The sequence below is a fragment of the Sus scrofa genome, chromosome Y (genome assembly GCF_054392235.1).
Source record: "Sus scrofa isolate SSC_HxYL_T2T_F1_AM1 chromosome Y, Sscrofa_HxYL_maternal_Yorkshire_Landrace_v2.0, whole genome shotgun sequence".
Taxonomy (NCBI): domain Eukaryota; kingdom Metazoa; phylum Chordata; class Mammalia; order Artiodactyla; family Suidae; genus Sus; species Sus scrofa.
This window is the reverse complement of record NC_139402.1, coordinates 9,455,643-9,472,719: the sequence shown is the minus strand read 5'-3', so window position 1 is coordinate 9,472,719 and position 17,077 is coordinate 9,455,643. Positions and strand designations below refer to the sequence as shown.

The 17,077-nt window shown below is 44.9% G+C and overlaps 1 protein-coding gene across 5 annotated transcripts in view; it reads left to right on the top strand.

Moving 5' to 3' along the window:
- Positions 1–17,077, top strand: part of LOC106506885 (uncharacterized) — a 545,630-nt gene that overhangs the window by 73,377 nt on the left and 455,176 nt on the right. Inside the window, exon 4 of one of the 5 annotated variants that reach the window (XR_014836070.1) lies at positions 7,505–8,923. The exons of 3 other annotated variants lie outside the window; for them this stretch is intronic. The gene's annotated coding sequence lies outside the window, so the exon portion shown is untranslated. Of the gene's footprint in view, positions 1–2,775; positions 3,021–7,504; positions 8,924–17,077 lie in introns of those variants that run through there. One more of the 5 variants, XR_014836075.1, reaches the window with a different exon arrangement.

Here is a 17,077-nt window from a genome sequence, read left to right as displayed (position 1 = left end):
AATAACCAAAACCACACGGTAGGATGATCATCCACAGTGCGTTAAAAGCTAACCTCACGGCAGACCAGTGAGCACATGAACAAAAACAAACAGCCTGCAGGGTAGCATCAGGCTGCCCGCGCCATGTGTGGGATGTGACCTTGGGTGCTGAGGCACAGGGAAGATACCACACACGCAGCTGTGGGACTGTCTCAGCCTCAGTGTCGCCAGGATCTTCTCCTTGGGACTCTCCCTCCTTTTGCTCTCCCACCTGCTTTTCTCCTAAGCTGGACTCTAATTGTTTCATGATGGCCAAGTTTGTTCTCAGAGAGTGACGTGGGGCAGGTCCTGGAGGTGAGGCTCAGGTGGAAAATCTTCTCGTTTTGCCCAAACCACGGGTGGCATCTTCTCAGAAGTCTTGCAATCCAGGAAATCACTGGTTGGGCAAAGATGGGGTGGGGTGGGGTGGCGAAAGAAGAGGGACATGGAGGGATGATGAGAGAGAGGGAGGGGCAGAAAGGGAGAGAGATAGGGCCGAGTGGGTATTCTTCCCTTGGTACATCAAGCCTCGTGCATGTGGCTATGCCCTGGGTCCCTCCCCCCCCCACATTAGTCTCTCCTGTAGCAGCAGTGGTGGTTTCAGTTAAAAGCTTCCCACCTGCTATTTTACTGGAGGCTTCTAGTTAAATATTTCACATATGGCCTAAATATCCAGGATTTTGTTTTTATTCATTTTATTTATTTATTTATTTATTATTATTATTATTATTAGTCTTTTTAGGGCTGCACCCATGGCATATGGAAGTTCCTAGGCGAAGGATTGAATCGGAGCAGTAGCCACTGGCCTGCACCACAGCCACAGCAATGCCAGATCTGAGCCGAGTCTGCAATCTACGGCACAGCTCACAGCAACACCAGATCCTTTAACCCACTGAGCGAGGCCATGAATCAAACCCGAGTCCTCATGGATACTAGTTGGGTTCATGACCACTGAAGGCAAGACAGAAACTCCCGGAACTCTGTTTTTTAAAAAGTTGTGTTCTTTTAAATGCTTTAATGAATTAAACAGGAGGTGCCAAGTTAGGTTCATGATAATTACATCTTCTCTGCTGTGAATTTCAAAACTGCAGGAACTGTTTCTTCGGCAGGGTTCACATGGTGGAAAATGGTGCTGGACATGGGAGCGTTTAAGTTGAATGAGGTCTAGAGATTCGCTGGATGATTTTCATTACCTCATGGCCCAGGCAGACCTCATATCCGGAAAAGACTGTTCACCTCATCCTTAGGATAACTTCCTGCGGTGGTTTTAGCACGTTTAGGTATCTAATGCCCCCTTTGCCCCTACAGTAGAGGTTGAGACCAGGGGTCAGTAGATATTTTTCTGTAGAAGGATGCCAAGTACACATTGCAGCTTCTCAGCTCTGCCGTTCTAGTACGAAAGCAAAAGTTAATGGCCCTGGCTGTGTTTCAGTAAAACTTTATTTACAAAAACGGGCAGGTAGTCTGCCTCCCCCAGTTTACTCAGGGCGTACAGATCACCTAGGGAACTTATTAAAATGAAGTTGATGGTTCAGGATTGCAGAGGTGGGGAGAAGTTGTCTATTTCTAACAAGCTCCCAGGAGGTGCTGCTGCTGCCGCCTCTTAAACCACACTTTGAGTGTTGAGGCTTTATATAACATCTGCTTTTTGTAAATAGATTTGGCAGTTAGAAGGAACCAGGAGAGGCTGCTGATGATTCCAATGAGCTGCACGGGTTTTACAGAATTTCAGAGAGGGCCTGAGAGCCTGCACCTAAACTCAGAAGAAGACTGTGGAGATGATGCTTTATTTAGCCGTGTCTTCCAGCCAAACCAAGTCCCTGAAACTGGGGTGTTCTTGCAATAACTTCATTCTTTCTTCTCAGGTTTCCTAGAACCCATTTATTTCATTCAGGAAGAATTTGGGTCATTAAAAGGGAGCCTAGTTGTCTGGGTGACCTTGGATCTATCACTTGACCTTCTAACAGCTGGGGCAATGCAAATGTACTTATCAAATTGTGTCAAGACAGGATCTTACCAGGAAACAGATGTTGGGTCAGAATTTTCTCACATGTGGGAGAGCTGAAATCCTGCAGGTAGCTCGTCGTCAATCTCCTCACAGTGATAACGTTTCCAAATGCCAGAGCTTGAATACAGAGGACTAATTGCTTTCAGATTTGGGAAAGGTTAAAAAAAAAAAAAATCCTTACCAGAACAAGAATCATAAAACCCGTAACAAACGTATGAAACGACCTTTAAAAGGATAAGCTTTCCCTGCGTGTTCCTCCTTCCGCAGGCAAGGACGCGCGCTCCGACCGCACTGCGTGCTTGGGAAGCAGTGTGGTTCCCCGTCCCTGGAATCATCCCCGGCCTCCCCTGCCCCTCCCCCTCTCCTCCCACTTCTGCCCAGTTCCAGTAATTCTTTCCATATGAAAAATAGACGTTGCCAAAGTTGAGAAACCCCTTTCTCTGGTGGTTGGTTGGAATCAATTCCATGTGTATAACTTATCTGGCAGTTTTTACAACATGTGGCCGAGGGGTCTGGGATTATTTTAAGTTTCAGGTTTTAAAAATAACAGGCAATTTTGACCCTCTTGGAGGATTTGCTACTACTGGGCGCTCTCCTGGGACGTTCAGGTGGGGATCAGGTTTCCATCATTTCAAAGTCCTCTCCCAAAGGGAAAGACTCTGTGTTGACGACTGTTTGTATAAGATGTTTGTTTTGGTTGACCTTTTGTCTGCCGTGTTAATGGCTGTAGAAGGGGCTGCCTGGGTAAGGACATTCTAGCTGAGGCTGCTTCTAGGTGTGGATCCCTTCAGAGGAAGGGTTACACCCAAGAGGTGTCTCAGATGTCTCATGGTCTCCCCTGTTTCTCATCTCTGTGCCCTCCATGTAGCCTTTTCACTTTTGTAGAAATATGTAAAGTATTCTATCTTACAAGGGAGTGTTGGACATAAAAGCGTGGCTGTTTATTGTAGCATGACAGCCCCAGCAGTGCCTGGCTCTGGGATGCCTCTCAGAGGTGAGTAGACGGATTTCTCCAACCTGTACTTCTGAGAGAATAGGGGCACAAATGGCTAAGCAGAATTCTCATGAAAGAGAGGAGAGCTGTGAGACCCTCTCCCCGCCCCTGAAAGAGCAGAGGTAGCTATTTTGCTTTGACTTTCCATGGAAAGTTCATTCTGTAGACGGCGGTGAAAGACATGTTCTTCTAGGTACCACAAAAGGTGAAAGGGTCTCTTGTGCTTTTGGCTTTGTCTGAGTATTTTGGCTGCAGACACAGGCCAGTGTCAAGCTAGGGGAAGCATTCATAAAACAGCTTGTGCACAAAAATTTTATGCTCTGAAATGGATCCTTTATTCTTTGTTTTGTCTTGGCTCCATCACCCACATCTGAGTCTTACTTTCCCATTAGAAAATAGATACCTGGAGTGGTTCTTTTGAGAAAGAACGCACAGGTAGAAACATCTGTCATGTAGTTAGGGTCAAATAAGCAGTAACCATTGGTTATATGCCATTTTGAGTTAATCACATGTGCAACTCAGAAAGTTTCTCCTGGTGGGAATTCCTATTGTGGCACAGCGGAATCAAAACCAAATCTGACTAGCATCCATGAGGATGTGGGTTCGATCTCTGGCCTTGCTTAGTGGGTCAAGGATCTGGCATTGCAGTGAGCTGTGGTGTAGCTTCCAGATGCAGCTTGGATCTGGCGTTGCTGTGGCTGTGGTGTAGCTTCCAGATGCAGCTTGGATCTGGCGTTGCTGTGGCTGTGGTGTAGCTTCCAGATGCAGCTTGGATCTGGCGTTGCTGTGGCTGTGGTGTAGGCTGGCAGCTGCAGCTCTGATTCAGTCCCTAGCCTGGGAACTTCCATATGCCGCAAATGCGGCCTTAAAAAGCAAAAAAAAAAAAAAAAAAAAGAGATTTCTCCTGGTGAGGAGGAGGAAAAATAGCTTAAGGGTGTCTGCTTCCATTCAAATGTTGCTGATTATGGCAATGCCATTTCTTGAATGAGTCTTCTCTGTGGTCGGCTGTTTGGGCTAGAACATTCTACGTGTGGCTACTCATCGTCCCAGGTAAATGTGAGAAATGCAGGAGTTATTATTAAATGTATTTGCACCTTTACATATGTGTCCTAAGAATTTCTAAACAACTGGGGATGTGGGATTAGGTGATTTTGGAGGTTGAGGTGAAGGACCAGCTACTAGGAGAGCTCAGGAGAGGCAGAGTCCTTGGACCTGGTGTGTTTGTCGGCATGTGTGTATGTTCCACAGATGAAAAGCAGGGGAGACACAATCATAGTTCCAACTGGCACACAGGCTTCTGCTCAGACTTTTCCAACACAGCCCCACAGGACAGGACTGGCCAGACTTCATCAGTGCTCAAAAGTGCGCTCGTGTAGGGTTTCATACTCTGAAATCAGAGTGTTTACTATGATCAGCCCCATCTCATAATTCTTGGTATCTTTTTCTTCTTGACTTAAAAATGTGTCTCATAGTCAAAACCCTCTTATATTTGGTGAAATGTGGTAGATTTAGGCTCCTGAAGTGAGAATAAGAATGCAGAAAATGAAGTACTGCCATCTTCTAGAATCAGAGGACCAGAGAGAGAAAAGGATGAAACGCTTTTGCCATCCCCAGCCCTCATTTTTTTTTTTTTTCTTTTTGCCCTGCACCCATGGCACGTGGAATTTCCTGGGCCAGGGTTGGAATCCAAGCCACAGCTGTGATCCACACTGCAGCTGTGGCAATGCCGGATTCTTAACTGACTGCGCTGGGCTGGGGATGGAATTGAGGATGGAACCTGTGCTGCCACAGAGACAAGCTGGATCATTAACCCACTGCGCCACCTCGGGAACTCCCCCAATTCTCATTTTTGCCCAAGACAGAAAGGAAAGGTCAGGATTCCTTTATCTAGAGCTGTGGTTCTCAAAATGGGGTTCCCCAGCAAGCCTGCACATTACCCGGGACCTGGTGAGTCAGTAACTCTGGGGGCAGCCCCCACAGGCTGGATTTGAACATGCCCGGAGATCCTGACTCAGGCACACTCAGTCAGAGAACCGCTGAACTGGACTCCCGTGGTTGTCTTCCTGGAGCGGTGTTGTCACAAGCATCCTTAACATTCCTCCTCAGCTTCAGCTTCTGCCCAGGGAGGCCACTCCCTCCTTTCTTTCTGTTTTTTTTTTTAGGGCTGCACCCATGGCATATGGAGGTTCCCAGGCTACAGGTCCAATCGGAGCTGTAGCTGCGAGCCTACACCAAGCCACGGCAATGCCAGATCTGAGCCACATCTGCGACCTCCCACAGCTCACTGCAGTGCTGGATCCTCAACCCACTGAGTGAGGCCAAGGATCGAACCCGCATCTCATGGACACTGGGCAGGTTCGTTTCCGCTGCGCCATGACGGGAACTCCCCTCCCTCCTTTCTCATCATCTGCCCTTCCTGTGTCCTATGGCTGCCCCCTCTCCTTTCTCATCCCACCTCTTCAGTGACTTGTCCTTTGGGCTCCTCCTTTGTCCTGTCCTTCCATAGTGTTCTTTTGCAGGTCTGGTCTGGATCACTTTCTCTTTTCTTTGCACACTCTCTCTGGCCATTCTTCTGGATGCCAGTGGTTTCAGTCCATTTCTCTGTCAGTGCTTCTGAACTGTCTGTCTGTAGTGTGGTTCTTTGGTGCCCTTACTCACATACCCATGAAAATTCACTTGTACTTCAGACTCAGCACATTAAAACAGTACTCCTTGTCTTCCTCCTCAAACCATTTTTTTCCTCTCTGATTTCTTTCTTAGTGGTTCCAGCATTGCACCTATTGTTTAAGGTGGAATTTGGGTATTTCTGTACGTCTCCCACTACCTCAGGACTCACATTCATTATCCACCATCACATCATTCCTACTTCATAGTATCTCTCCCAGGCATCCTGTCCGCTCCGTGTCCACTGCCCATGGTCCTAACTGGGTCCATTATTATCCCTTTTTTGGGGGGAATATGGTGTGGGTCTCCTTTTGTTTTTTTCTTGCCTCCAGGCTTACTCTGATCCCATTTAATCTTTCCATGTTAGGCTAGAGTGATGTTTTCCATTGCAAATCTGGCGATGAAATTCCTTCATTGAACAGTCTTTCATGTCTTCTCATTACCTCGGCGATATTTCCCAGAGCATGGCACTTGGGGAGCTCTGTTCTGACCAGATTTTCACCTAAGTTTGGGAATTGCTGCCTACAGTTTTTCCTTTTGGAAATTCATAACCACCTTTGCCATTTTACATGTTTTGGAAAGTCCTACGGTCAAGAAACTCATTTAGGTTTGAGCTAGCATTTCTCATGGTCTTGGTTGACCCCGTGCCTCCCACATAGCAGCCTTTTAACACCTCATGACATTTGTGTTCTCAGGGCATTTGGGGAAAGGCTGTACTTCCCAGGCAAGGCTTGTTATGAGCTGACCCTCAGCTTGCTCTTCAGCCTCATTTTGCATAGCTCTCATGATCACGTTTTTAGTGACAGTGATTTTGAAGTTTTATTTCCTAAAAAATAGCGTATTACCCATGCCCTTGGACTTTTAGCCTTCGTTTTTACCTCTGAGTGAAGTGCCCTCCATTCCCCTTGCCTCGCCAGAGAATTCTTTCTTGTTATTCAGGGCTCAGCTCAACTACCATCTCCTCCAGGAAGCCCTCCCTGACTCCTCTCAATACAGTTGGTGCCCCTGTCTGGTGCTTTTTATCTCGTTTATCCTGTTACCATCACTGTCTCCTACAGACTGTAACCTTGAGCGCAGTGACATTGGTGCAGCAGTGTCTGCCGAGCACAGATGCTCAGTGAACACGAGCTGATGTGAACTGAGAACTTGGGTGAGGATGGAGTCATGGCAGGTTCCAGCTGCAGTGTTAGCAGCTACTGCTTCTAATGCGCTGGCCATGAAGGGGCACCGTTGCAGACTCTCCCTCTGTGTTAACTCACATAATGCTCATGCTGCCCCTGTGGGGTGGGCACTACCCTTACTACCCCTGTTGTTCAGATGGGCTAGCCGTGAGGGGGTTAGGGTATGGCCTGCCTGTTTCCTCCAAATGCAGGTGAAGGGGAGCCTCATCTCTGTGAGGATGTTGAGAGGGAGCAAACAGGTATCTTTCGGAGGCACTTCTTTACACAGGCAGACTAAATGCCTGGAAGGAGCTTTCCCCCCCCTTCTTTTCTTATCAAAGGGCAGAATTGCTCCATCCCCTCCTAAGAAAATGAAAAATGAATACTTCCATTTTGCTAAGAAATTGTCTCCTGTGTGTTACTTGCAACTTGCTGACAAATGTAACAGAGTTATTATTCTCACTGATGACAGCATCCTGAGCTGTTAGTGCTGAGGGTCTTCATTATTATTATTTTTTTTTTTCTGAGGAGGGGCAAGAAAACCCATACATGTTTGAGGAAGGTGCATAGGTGCATAGGGGACAAGGGCCGCACCACCTGAGGCCCTGCGCTGTATCTTGCCTCTGCACTTCACTTGCTTCACCTCTGTCTATGTGTTAGCAGCCAAACAGGAGCGCATTGCGGCACAGACGCCTTCAGAGCAGGCCACCATCGGGACAAAGAGCGCCACCGTGAATAAACTCCCTGGTTTCAGGCCCTGCAGTTCTGCTCCTGAATGCTGTCCCTGCCGATGGCTTAAAGATGTGCACCTGAACCTCTGAGGGACACTTGGGCCCTCTGCCTCACAGCCACTGTCTTCCAGGGAAACACGCCTGCTCTTTGCACCTACTCTTCGTCACAGTGGACTCGCCACAACGAAAAAAACTCCCTATCTGGAAGCTTCCACAGGAAGAGCCCTTACCTGAGAAGGATGACATCCATCAAAAGCAGCACCTTGGGCCCAAGACAAAGGCCACCAGTGCACACCTGGACTGACCTGGGGGGAGTCACAAGCATGCTTCCTGGTCTACAGCCCAGACAAAAACCCTTCACTTGGGTACCGCAGAAGCCTGATGCCAGTGGAGACATTCCAGTACCCAGTGCAATGGGCAAACGCCCTGGGTCATACTGACCCAAACAGTAACTGGGTCATTTCCCATGAGGCCTTGCACTTTTGCAAGTGAGGCCTATCAGTGCTGTGACCTCAGGGGAATCAGGACATGCGGGTCCTCCAGGACCCACGTGTCACCCGTAGGCACACAGTGAGAGAACCTAGCAAACAACCTGGGTTCCTACATCCGCATGAGTACTATAGACCCAGGCCATTCACCCCGGAGACCACAGGCTCACTGCAGGAGAGCACTGCCTGCTCTCACAAGTGCTCAGTCCTACAGCCTCACAGCTGTCCAACCACAGGCCAGAGGTTTTCACGGTGGAACCAGCAGGCAGCAGGACCAAAATGCTGAGGGTCTTCTTTTAAATGTATTGGGTCAATGGATAGCAGTGGTTCTCAACTGGGGGTAGTCATGCACCCCAGGAGACACTGGGGAGTGTCTGGAGACATTTTCTGTTCAAAACTTGGGGGCATCTAGTGGGTAGAGGCCAGGGATACTGCTTAGCATCCCATAGTGCACAGGATGCCCCCCCATGTCCTTCACCACACCCCCATTGCCACAGTCAAGAGTGATTTGTTCCACAGTGATGGCTTGAGAAACCCTGTTTATGATTCCAGGGTCAAGCTTACAGCAAAATGCCTTAGACCTTAAATAGAAAATGTGAAGGTCTAAACACAGCAGTGGAAAGTGGCAAATAAAGCCTGGTCACAAGTGGACTGTAAGGAAGTCCCTAAGACTTAATGAGCACAGCACAGAAAAGGTCATCAAACTGAAGGCAGGTGACCACCCCAGCACTCCATTCAGGAAACCAAAAAAACTCCCAGCCTTGTAAGTTAGACTTAAGGAAGTTAGATACACGCAAGAGACCTTTAGACTGTTTACACTTATTTCTAGAAATCCACAAAAAAAAAAAAAAAACAAAAAACCACACTGAAGGATTCTTTCTAAATGTCATCCTCAAGGAAGTGTCCTAGAAATGTCATTCTGGAAGAAATGTCTCGGAATAGAACTAGCAGGAAAAAAGATTGCTTTCAGTACATGGGAAAAGGGGAGTCAGATGCATGACCAATGTGTGTCAGGTCTGATGGGTCCAAAATGTATATAAAACTTGGCAAAGAAATTGACTCTGTAAAAGTTCTTTCTGTGTATGAGGGAAAAAGGAGGCTCAGCTGAAAAGAGATCTCCACGGTGGGTGGACATGAAGGGAGGTGTTTGTGACTGTCTTTTGCATGGAGGAAGAACATAGAAGACCCGTTTAAAGAATCAGAAATAAACATCAATATCAGGAAGTCTTTCTCATGACTTGTGTTGTGACTGTGATCAGTGCTGTTGCTCACACCCACGCTGCGTGGTAGATGTCCCACGTCACAGATAGGAAGAGAGGTCACCTGAGGACAGAGTCCATCATATCGGCTCGGATCTCATCCTGCCCACATGTGGGTAGGCGAATCTAGAGATTACATCGTTGAGTTTGTGCAGAAATAACCCCACAGGCACATTTGGGTAGCTTAAAAAGGCCTCTAAAAACACACAGCCTGCTCCAGTCAAGAGTCAAGAGTAATCGTCCCAACACAGTGAAGCACAAGAAAATAGCCAAGTTGTGTTTGTTCTTTGCTTTATTGTGACGTCAAAACATTGTCTTTTTCAAATCTGGCAAAAGACTCAGCCCCCCCCCCAATAAAAATTATCAAGACTCTATGGTTTTATGTCTGAGTTAGTTAACAGGAGATATTTTCCCAAGTACATATTTGCGCTGTGAGATATTCTTGAGTGACAGTCCTGGTACGTCACTTGTAAATACATAAACATATGTTGCAAGTGTAAACTCCAGCTTGACCATTCAGGAGCCTTATGATCTGTGACAAGTTTCTTGTGTTTCTTTTCACTGATTGATTTTTTTTTAAAAATTTTTTGGGCCACTCTGTGGCATGTGAAGTTCCCAGGCCAGGGATCAGATCTGAGCCGTGGTTGCGACCCACGTGGCAGCTGTGGCAATGCCAGATCCTTCGCTCCACTGTGCCAGGTTGCATCTCAGCACACCAGAGATACTGCTGATCCCATTATGCCACATGTGGGAACTCCTGATTGATTATTTTTTTATGTAAGCTTTATTGATATGTAATTTATATCCAGTCACACACATCCATTTTAAGGGTACAGTTTAAGATTTGACAAACACTTATACCCATGTGATAGCCATCAGAGTCGTGGTATGGAATTGTTCCATCACCTCTAGAGTTCTCTTTTGTCGCTTTGTGGTCCATCTTGCCCCCATTCTAGCTTCTGGCAACCACCAATCTCATGTCTGTCCAGTTTTGTGTTTTCTAGAATCTCATATAAAATAAACCACACAGAATGAGGCTTTGGGGTCTGGCTTCTTTTCCTTAGGATAACATCTCCTAAAGTCATCCAGTCTGTTGAGAGCATCAGTAGTCTTCTTGTTATTGCTGAGTGGTCTTCCCTTGTATGGATGTACTTATGGTAGTTTGTTATCTGCCCATCAGTGAAGGATATTGAGTTGTTTACAGGTTTGGCCACTGAATAAAGGGAGTGCATATGTTGCACCCGCATCTTGGTGTGAACACACATTTTCATTTTGCTTGTTTACGTACCCAGGAGTGCATTTGCTGCATCATAGGTTGAGTGTGTGTTTAACTGTTTAAAAAAAAAAAAATTACGCAAGAGTGTTTTCCAAAGTCGTGAGGTGTTTTACATTCCTACCAGCAATGCCTGAGGGTCTCAGTTGCTCTGCATCTTTGCCAGTACTGGGTATGGTAAGTTTAAAAAAAGTACTCATTTAATGTGGTATTTCAGGAGTTCCCACTGTGGCAGTTGAACTGCGGCTTGGATCTGATCCCTAGCCTGGGAATGCCATATGCTGTGGGATGGCCAAAAAAAGAAAAAAAAAAAAAAAGGTGGTATTTCTGGCATTCCCATCGTGGCTTAGCAGAAAAGAATCTGACTGGCATCCATGGGGATGCAGGTTTGATTCCTAGCTTTGCTCAGTGGGTTAAAGATCAGGCATTGCTATGGCTGTGGCATAGGCCGGCAGCTGCAACTCTGTTTGGACCTCTAGCCTGGGAATCTCCATATGCCGAGGGTACAGCCCTAAAAAGACAAAAAGAATATAGTGGTATTTTATTTTGACTTTAACCTGTGATTCCCAATGGCTAAAGATACTGAACATTTTTCCCTGTGTTTATTTGCCATCCTTGTCTGTTCTTGGGGGACATGCACTTATACTTATTGAGTGTGACATATAATATGTAGAATGACGTTCATGTAGTTAGAATTTTTTGAGTATTACAATGAAAGTCTCAGAGCTTTTTTTTCTCCTCCTTCACTTTTTTTTTTTTTTTAAATAAATGGTGGTCAATGGGCAAAGAGTGACTTAGAGGTTATGAAAATTTGACAGACCAAATGCTGCTTTTGGTTCAGTTTTTTTTTTTTTTCTTGTCTTTTGTCCTTTTTGGGGCTAAGCCTGGGGAGGTTCCCAGGCTAGGGGTCTAATCAGAGCTGTAGCCACTGGCCTACACCACAGCTCATGGCAACGCCAGATCCTTAACCTATTGAGCGAGGCCAGAGATTGAACCCGCAACCACATGGTTCCTAGTCAGATTCCTTTCTGCTGTGCCACGACGGGAACCCCTTGTTTCAGTTTTTCATGAAGATGGATGTAGCACTCCGGGTCTGAAGGTCCATGAAAGAAGGGAAGAGGGAAGGGGTTGAGATCTGAAAAGTTGAGTCAGGAGATGGATAGCTGGAGAGTGTTCCAAAGAGCTGAGAAAGTTTGCAGCACAAAGAAATCAGCCTTTAACCTGTGGGCCACAAGGAATCATCGACATTGTGAAATTGAGAATGTCATCGTTAGATCTGAGTGTCAGAAATGCAAACAGGGCAGCCCCCTATTGTTTAACCTGTTTTCCCCGTATGCTCTTGCCAGTGTCCGTAGGAGCAGCATCTGCTTAAGTCAGGAAAGTTTTCCTCTCAAAACCCAAAGAGTGTGGAGGGGTCAAGTCAACTCTGTAGGCTTCCACAGAAGTGGTGGATTTTGCCTGGCGTAGCCACCTCTGTGGGATTGGAAATGCTCCCTGGACCCACATATCTTCCACATAAACACCGCACAAGGCCTGAAGACCCCACCAATTGTCCTTGAGAGCTGACCTTGATCATTTCCCCTTGTTCTGTTGTTCTATTGCATGGAAGGAGGATAACGTATTTCATTCTTTTTAGCAGTCTCTTTGTTTCTTCTGTTTCCCTGTTGCAGTCGTAAGTGTCATCATTCCCCAGGGGGCACAGATATATTTTGAGTATAATCAATACTGCTAAAAATGTGCATACTAAAATGGGAAATCTCAACATATTTAGCACATGTTGATTCAATACATATCGATGGAGCACCTGTTGCCAGGAATTCCCAGGCACTGCACTTACGTGTGGAATATCATGTCAGTGACTCAAATATACAGAGATGCCCAAGGATCATGGACCTGCATGCTTGCAGAGGGAGCGACAGCGCCTGGCAAGACCAGACAAGTAAATTACATACTGTGTTAGAAGACAGTAAGTGCCCTGAGGAGGAGCTCTTTAAAATGCTTCTGTGTCAAGAGTTCCTGTTGTGGCTCAGCAGGTTAAGAACCTGACTAGTATCCATGAGGATGCCAGTTCACTCCCTGGCCTTGATCAGTGGGTTAAGGATCCAGATTGCCACAAGCTGCAGCGTAGTTTGCAGATGTGGCTTGGATCCCGAGTTGCTGTGGCTGTAGTGTGGCTGCTGTGGCAGCTGCAACTCCGATTCAACCCCTAGCCTGAGAAGTTCCACATGCCTCAGGTGTAGCCCTAAAAAGAGAAAAAAAAAAAAAAATCCTTCTGTGAGCTTGTCCAGAGTTGTGACCCTTGACTATCTTATAGCATATTCTTCCATGGTCAGGGGCATTTATACCACAACTGGGATTTGGTCCTCATGGGACAGGATGGAGAGCAGTGAAGCTACAACAATGAGAGAGGGGCAGGCTGTGAAGAGGCAGGGAGCTTGCAAGCCTATCTGCAAAGGGTGTTGGAGGCGGACGTGCCATCCACAAGGTCAAAAGGAGCTTCCTGCCTTCCATCAGGAAAGCTTTTTGTGCTCTCCGGATTTCAGAATAATTTCACAGTGAACTTTCTGGGGTCAGGGCATGGGGAAAATGAAACAGAACTTTAGACATAAATACTGACTGTAATGAATTCTGATTGCTGTTTCAGTAAGCACAGAACGATGCACAAGCCCTTCTATAACCCAGGACCTGAAACAGCCCCTGGTGAAGCTGAAGCATGTACCTAAGTTGATCTTTTTGTTTTGTTGTGTTTTTAATTCCACCTACAAATACCAGTTTCTTGACATGTTACTCTTGGATTTTCCACAACATGATTTGGTTGCACAGAATACTCTTTTGTTTTTCATCTCTTGATAATAAAACAGGCCTGGCTCTTCTTTCTGGGACAGAACCACCTCCGTCCTGTTGCTACTTGTGCTTTGAATATCACTGAAGAGAGAGAGCTTTCTTGGCAAGGCATCCATCATGACTGGGTTGAAAAGAACTCCTTCCCACAGAAAACCATTCATGTCTAGAATGTAAGACAGGCCCTACTGGGTGATATAATTTTCATCTGACACATAAAACATGCCGACAGAATTTTTTTTCTCTCACAGGCAGAATGGAATCTTGTAATGCCATAAGCCATCAGATACTTCTGCTTTCCAAGTCTGAATTACAACTCCTTTTCCTCTTGAAGCTGATAATTTCATTAGGATGAAGATTTTCTGCATATAATAGATTTCTTTGCTCCTTTGCAGAGTTTGAACGGTGGGTAATTGAGCCTTTAGGTAATTGGCCGTGGCTGATTGGCTGGGTAAGAGGAAGATCAGATGCAATTCCACCCCCTCTTATGTTGTGTGTGCTGGCCCAAGGGCAGGAGTTTGCCAACCCTTGACAAAGATGATTATGAAATGTCAGTGAAAGATCAGAACTTTGAAATGAAATTCACCTGAGTGGCATTCCCATTTTTCCATAACTCACTGTATGATCTTGGGTAGGGGATTAACCTTTCTGTATCTTGGTTTGGGTTGGCTTCTCTTTTAAGAGAGGGACAATAATGCTGATTTTGCCAGGTTTTATAAGGATTAAGACTCATAATATATGGTTGCTGGCACATTGTAAATGACATCATTGGTAGAAAACTATTATGTTAAATTATAGCTTTAAACTTTAAATGTGAAAGATTAAAGTCTACTTACATTCCAGTATCTTACTGTTCTTAGAACTTGTCTTTGGATCCTCAGATATGCAAACACATAAATAGCACATACACTCAGGCTGCCCCAGCTCATGAGGGAGAGTACTGCTGTTGTGCCTGAGACAGTGAGTGATGAATATGGGAAGTCAATTGGTCATGGCAGAAACAGAGCCGTCGCACATGACTTGAATTCAGCACCACTTAAGAAGTCCTTGTTTAGCAAGAAAAAATTTTGATGTCATCTAGTAACATAGTTGGGTTTTATATCATCTAGTAACATAGCTGGGTTTGATGTTGCCCAGTAGCATAGCTGGGGGGCGAAATGCAATGTTAGTCTCTAAAGCATTTCTCTTGTTATTAAGGTTCAAAAACAAATAAAACACAATGCTGAGACAATTACGCAGTCCAAAGCCGAGTCTGTTGTGGGCATAAGATCTTTGCTTTCAAAAGTATCATAAACCAGAGCTTTGCAGAGTTTTTGAATGTCTGCTGGAAAAATGTATTTTCTCCCAGGTTCCATTTTGGTTCTAATTTTTTTTTTTTTTTTTTTTTTTGTCTTTTGTCTCTTTTTTAGGACCGCACCCACAGCCTATGGAGGTTCCCAGGCTAGGGGTCAAATCAGAGCTGTAGATGCCGGTCTTCACCACAGCCACACCTACACGGGATGCGAGCTGCGTCTGCAACCCACACCACAGCTCACAGCAGTGCCAGATCTGCAACCCACTGAGTGAGGCCAGGGATCAAACCTGCATCCTCATGGATACTAGTTGGGCTCGTTAACCACTGAGCCACCACGGGAACTCCTTTAGTTCTAATTTTTGTAGAAAAGACATACTCAGAAGTTTCGCCTTTTCCCTCAGACTGTCGTTCTTTCATTGGCATGCATCTCTTTTTGTTTGTATTTAGGAAAAGCAGTTAATTTCAAAGATGTGGCTAACAAGAGCATAAAACCCTCTGTTCAATAAACCACTGATGTCTCAAAATTAAAAAAATAAAATAAAAGCAGCAGAGCAAGGGTTAAGAGTTAACCATACATTAGGTGTTGAGCCCTGATCATGGCTAGAAATTGCTTTCTCTCTCATAGACTGTCTCTAGACTTTCTTTTTTTTAAAAAAAATGTTTTAAATTATAGTATAGTTGACTTACATTTTTCTGTCAATTTCTGCTATACAGCAAAGTAACCCAGCCATATATATATACTGTGTATATATTTATGCACATTCTTTTTCTTGTGTTATCTTCTATCACGTTATATCCCAAGTGATTGGATAGAGTTCCCTGTGCTGCACAGCAAGATCTCATTGCTTATCCATTCTCAATATCATAGTTTGCATCTACCAACCCCAAACTCCCAGTCCATCTCCCTCCCTCCCCCTCTCCCTTGGCAACCACAAGTCTGTTCTCCATGTCTGTGATTCTCTTTCTGTTCTATAGATAGGTTCATCTATACCATTTTTTAGAGTCCACATACAAGTGATATCATAAGTATTTGTCTTTCTCTTTCTGACTTACTTCCCTCTGAATGAGTCTCTCTAGTTCCATCCATGTTGCTGCAAATGGCATTATTTTGTTCTTTTTGATGGCTGAGTAGTATTCATTGTGTATATATACCACTTCTTCTTAATCCATTCATCTGTCGGTGGACATTTATGTTGTTTCCATGTCTTAACTATTGTGAATAGTGCTGCAGTGAACATATAGGGGTGCATTTATCTTTTTTCTTTTTTTCCTTTTAGAGCCACACCTGTGGCATATGGAAGTTCCCAGGTTAAGGGTTGAATTGGAGCTGCCACTGCCAGCCTATGCCACAGCCAGAGCAATGCCAGATCTGAGCCATGTCTGTGACCTCCGTTGCAGCTTGTGGCAACACTAGATCTTTAACCCACTGAGTAAGGCCAGGGATCCAACCCACACCCTCATGGATGCAGTTGGATTCATTTCCACTGAGCCACAACAGGAACTCCTGCATGTATCTTTTTGAATGAAAGTTTTGTTTGTATATATGCCAAGGAGTGGCATTACTGGGTCATATGGTAGTTCTATATTTATTTTCTGAGGAACCTCTATACTGTTTTCCTAGTGGGTGTACCAATTTACATTCCCCCCAACAGTGGAGGAGGGTTCTCTTTTCTCCACACCTGCTCCAGCATTTGTTATTCGTTGACTCATTAATGACAGCAATTCTGACTGGTGGGAGGTGGTACCTCATTGTAGATTTGATTTACATTTTTCTAATAATTAGTGATGTTGAGCATCTTTTTCAATGTGCCTGTTGGCCATCTGGTCTTCTTTGGAGAGAAATGTCTGTTTAGGTTTTCTGCTTATTTTCCACTTGTTGTTGTTGTTTGTTGTTGAGTTAAATACATTTTTTTTATATTTTGGAGATAAAGCCCTTGTTGGCTGCTTCATTTGCAATTATTTTTTCCCATTCTATAGGTTGTCTTTTCATTTTTTTGTGCTTACCTTTGCTGTGCCAAAGCTTGTAATTTTGATTAGGTCCCAGTGACTTATTTTTGTTTTTATTTCTAATGCCTTGGGAGACTGACCTAAGAAAACATTTGTATGGTTGATGTCAGAAAATGTTTTGCCTCTAGGAGTTTTTTGGTGTCTTATCTTATGATTAAGTCTTTAAGCCATTTTGAGTTTATTTTTGTGGATGTTGTGAGGCTGTGTTTTAGTTTCACTGATTTACATGCAAGTGTCCAGTTTTTCTAGCACCATGTGCTGAAGAGACTGTCTTTTCCCCATTTTATATTCTTGCCTCCTTTATCAAAGATTAATGGACTGTAGGTGTCTGGGTTTATTT